The sequence below is a fragment of the Montipora foliosa genome, chromosome 3 (genome assembly GCF_036669935.1).
Source record: "Montipora foliosa isolate CH-2021 chromosome 3, ASM3666993v2, whole genome shotgun sequence".
Lineage (NCBI taxonomy): Eukaryota > Metazoa > Cnidaria > Anthozoa > Scleractinia > Acroporidae > Montipora > Montipora foliosa.
This window is the reverse complement of record NC_090871.1, coordinates 62,858,841-62,863,840: the sequence shown is the minus strand read 5'-3', so window position 1 is coordinate 62,863,840 and position 5,000 is coordinate 62,858,841. Positions and strand designations below refer to the sequence as shown.

The following is a 5,000-nucleotide window of genomic DNA, read 5'->3' as shown; positions in this document are numbered from 1 at the left end:
GAAGAAGCCAAAGGTAGATAATTTAGCGTTTTTATTTTTTCGCAATGTTTGCATTTCGTCCATTTTCACTTGCTTATGAATGGTCTTTGTTATTTAAACCAATCAAAATCGTTTATTTGCTCAATTTTTGAGGTCCCGGATAACAACAGGAACCGCTCCGAAACTCTTTGATGTTGATCGAAATGATCTAAATTTGATCCAATTTTTTCACGAAATTGAACCTGCGGGTAAAAGCATGGCCGAAATAGACGAATCTGCGAGGCCTTCTGTGCGCCAAGGTAGGAATTCACCGTTAAATAATTAACAAAACAAGTTCTTGTCATCATGACAAGTGCGCGTGATTTCAGGTGATCTCGAAGCCTCGCTTGTTCAAGCACATGCATCGATTCTTAATTTTGGTCAGTCCTTATTTTTTTAGGAAAAGTTGATGAAAGAGTGTAGACATTGGAAAATTCCACTGAATCTTTCCGGCAGTAAGTCCGAAACTAGATTTTTGAGGCATGTAGTTAGGCTTAAAACGGAGAACGCGCGCGCTTAGCTTTTTCTTTAGCTCTCCTTCAAATTTGTCAGCAAAAACTTTTGGTCTTACGGGTTTCTTGACCTCCCGCTATTTCTTCTAACAATTTGGAGGCATAATATAAAAGCTATTGTTCCTTGTGGTTGTTTTGTTTCCGAAATCGCTATGCCGCCGCGAAAGCTTCGAAGAGCTACGACTAGTTCAGCTGTTTACCGTTCGATCATAAACTTGTGTTATTTAAATATCTAACACGACCTCATAGAATTGTCGATAAAACTTCTGTGAATCTAAGAAGCCGAGGGGTACCAGTTAATAAAAAGTGATGAAAAGGTCATTTAAGACAGAACCTAGCAGTGCAAGATCTCGAATGTCAAGGTTTGGCGGCCATTTTGTTACTCTTTCCGCGAAATAAATTTTCTTCGCCCTCTCCGATCTTGTTTGCTCGTCACTTTTGTTTTATTAATCGTGTACATGTTTTCACAGCCCTTTCAGAAGAAACTAAGTAGGTCACATTTTAGCCAGAGATTCGGTGCTTGAAACGACAAAAAGCCAATCTTCTTGAATCCATTCATGATTTCGTTCCAGAGGAAAACGTTAAGCGAGCGAGCGATGTAAAGCGTTCCCTGTGCTTATCTTGCGGTTAAACGTTTACATCGGTGAAACTATATTTTTTAAATCGATATTGGTGCATCTGCTTTCCAAGAATGTTGTTAGAATGTGTCAAGTTTTCATACGGTGTGTCGCACTAAAATCATCGACAGCAAGTTGCAAGTTGTAAGAAAAATAAGCTTACTATTAGTTGTTATAAAAGCGTAGTCTAAAGCCCCGTTCAAACGGTCATGATAGTTGATGATAGTTGATGATAGTTTCAACTATCATTTACTATCATTGACTATCATGTTTGCGATCAAACGGTCCATGATAGTTCATGATAGTTGACGAAATCGCGCAATGTGCTGGCGTAGCTAACTGGTACCTAGTCTCCTACCGCGCGCGATTGTAAACAAATATGGCGGGGATTTGAATTTCGTGACGAAAATGGCTGTGTATCAGCCGAGAAGAGCAGCTATTGCCACAATTTTAGTGGCTGTAATGCAGGATGACATACGTGAAGAGTTGCTGGGCCGCCACAAACGAGAAAGGACGAAAGAGTGGATACGGAGGAGAGAAGAGAAAGGGATGTATCGATTAGTTGAGGAGTTGCGAGCGGAAGACACGGTAGCGTACAAGGAGATGATGAGGATGAATTATGAGACATTTAGCGAAATTTTGATGGCTATTGAGCCCGAGATTTCCAAAGAACAAGTAATAGGCGGACAGGTGGTAGTCATCGCAAAAAATGTTCCACAAACATGGCCGTGCCTCGTACTCATCTATTAGGTTGCATATCAAACTACTACTCCACTTCTCGTTGTCTGGTTTTTTAGCTTTTTTAGCTTTTCTCACTTTCTCGCTTTCAGCGTCACTGTCGTCCGAATATTCGTCCAAATTATTGCTTTGTTGTTCCTCACAGGACGATGGCAAACTTGCGGTAGCCATATTGCATTGAGCCCGCCTTGGTTACCCCCGCTGACCGAAAAACTATCATGCACTATCATCCGCTCGGTCAAACGGAAAAAAACTATCATGAACTATCATGTCGAATTTGAACATGTCCAAACTGCATGATAGTTGATGATAGTTGATGATAGTGAATGATAGTTCGTGTTCAAACGTGCGTGATAGCTGAAACTATCATCAACTATCATCAACTATCATGACCGTTTGAACTTGCCTTAACAATTTAACGCTAACAATTGTTGTTCAGAAAAAAAGTTCAATTAAATTCTCAGTCATCCTAAAAAACAATTTGATGAGCTAACTATTATCGCAGAGAACGCCTAATTAGTTTTAAAGGTAATGGAAAACACTATGAAAAGGTAAACAAATCTTTTCCTCATTCAAATTGGGAACATATTTCATTTTTTGGCCAAGGTAAAGATCTTTAATTAAGTCAGCTACAAATAACAATGCTAAATTTTAATTTTTTAACAATGATTTATTATTTGCAGATCGATTTGCTATTGTTCGTCCAAGGTCAATTAAATAATGTGAGAAAATTAATGGCCTTTGAAGTTACCAGTTGCAAGTGTTTTTTTCTGTCTATAAAGATCGGGATGTGGTGTTTAGAAAACCACGAAAAATTACATTTGAAACTAAAATATTGCGCACACTTGTGACAGTCAGAAAAAAATTATCAAGTGACAGCCTTTGTGTTAAATTAAAAGGTTAAAAGCTCTTTTCTAAAACATCCTATGAAATTACACACAACGCAAGCCATTAAAGCTAAGTGCAAAATGATGTGTACTTTATCATTTTTATATTGTCAAATTAATGTGCTCAGCATAAAGGCAAATTATTGAAATATTACGTTTTATCGACATGTGATTTTAAGTAATGAATGCTTTCATTGAGCGACCGTAATGTGATATTAAGGAACTCTGGTATTGATGATGTGGGTATTGAGTGGGTAGTGTGTGGAAAGTAATCTGTGGTGTGGTACCACCTCTGTAGAGTAAACAGTTTTCTATCTTTGATTGATGAAGATGATTTCGTGTCAAGGTAATGCTCAATTCTGTCTGATCATCAAAATGCTGTTTTGGCTCAGCAGTTCATCTCACTTAAAGTTACTACTGAATCCATAGATTCCACCTGTAATGTACAGTGTACACTGAAACAAGTTGGTTACAATTTTATGTACACATATCATTTATGTGTAAAAAATTGCTTCTATAATATATATTGTAACTAGTGCTCTGCTTTTAGTTATCCTCCGATGGTTAGTTATGGCTGAATCATGTGGAATTTTACATTTTCTGTTAGGGCAGGATTTCTGAGACCTTAATGAACCAATTGTTTTGGTTTGTTTCATGACACTTTGAATTGAAATAGCAGTCATTTAAAAAGTTTCTGTCTCTCTTAAGGAGGGCTTTCAATAGAAGCCGGCTACTGCTGGAGCTCCGGAGGTTGTGGGTCATCAAGTCACTGGGTACTTGGTCTAAAAAGTTCTGCTAGCATAACAAACCTCTTGAAATGTTTACAATCTTAACCACTCCATAGTGCAAAATGTTCAAAATTTGCCTACACTTGTCTTCTTGAGTATAATTCATACGTGTTCTTCATTTTCCCTGTGTTTAGCAATTGCTTATGTTCGCGATCAAGACATTTCCTGCCATTTTTAGCAGTATCATAGTAAAGTTAGTCTCTCTTTCATGTCGGCTGTTTAATAAAGCATACCAGACTGAATTATTTGCATTCTTTCCAAAGAAGTCACATTCTGGAACAGGAATTTGAAGACGTTTTTACTTTCATTCCATATTGTTTCTAATCAATACTGTGGTATTTTTGCTTACTGAAGAATATTTTAATAACTCTTTCATTGCCTTCGAATGAAGTGAAAGTCTTGTAAAAATTAAAAACACTGTTTCTTTTGTTCATAAATATTTTGTCATTTAATAAATTGCCATTTAGTCGTTATCTTTGACTTTTCACACGTATTTTTAAAGTGTACAAAACTGACTCAGATCTCACAGTCATACAACATTTCTTAGATAGATGTTTTAAAAGGAAATAATTATACATCTATTAAGAGAATTGCCATTCGAGATCTTTTAGAAAAGGCAGATAAGAAGCTTTTGAAGACCTGTACGTTTGGTTGACCATGACTGCCTGCTCAGTAATATTATTCCAAAGAAGAAAGAAACAAAGTATCATCTTAGGAACAGAACTGCGTATCACCCACAAATAAATTCTGATAGATTTAAGACAATATACCAGGATCTTTCTCCTTTTCTGAGAATCTGGACAGGTGTAAATAGTTTTTCAAGCCATTTTTCCAAGTTGTGGTATGTACAGATACAAAATGGGCTTCATGTGTGATTATTATTAATTCAATCAGCAATATTGTTTTCTTGAGCATGCTTGGTCCTGTTTTGTCATACTCATTACACATGATGTCATTTGAGCAGCTTTTTACAGGTGGGGTCACCCGAAGAGTGAGGAGATTGTTATGGTTTTGAGATCAGCCTTGTACATGTAGCATGTTCTTTACGAAGGGAGCCTTCACTTTACTTGATAAATCTGTGTTGGGTTTGTTTTCAGTATGTCAAGATTTCATGGTGCAGGAAGATGGAGCCCTTGCACAACGACTTCAAGAAGAAGAATGTAATAAATAAGATTTGATTGTCTTGTAATGATACAACTACGTGTAACATTAGTTTTCAGTATTACAGGGGTACAGGTGTATTTTGTCACTTGGAGGATAGCATTGTTTATAATTTTTGTATTCATATTGTAAATTTAAAAATGTAAATGCTTTGTTTATAGTGGAAGTGCCAGTTCACAGGCACCCCACTTTTATTAATTTGAAAGAAACATGATTAAGAACCCCAGTTGAATCTGGGACATGCAGAAACAAATCCAAACCAGAGGTTAGAACTGGATT

General features: G+C 36.8%; 2 pseudogenes; one reads left to right on the top strand and one right to left on the bottom strand.

Moving 5' to 3' along the window:
- LOC137996205 (organic cation/carnitine transporter 2-like) overlaps window positions 1-5,000 on the top strand; it is a 329,899-nt pseudogene that overhangs the window by 75,684 nt on the left and 249,215 nt on the right.
- Window positions 1-5,000, bottom strand: part of LOC137997903 (tetratricopeptide repeat protein 28-like) — a 220,632-nt pseudogene that overhangs the window by 51,356 nt on the left and 164,276 nt on the right.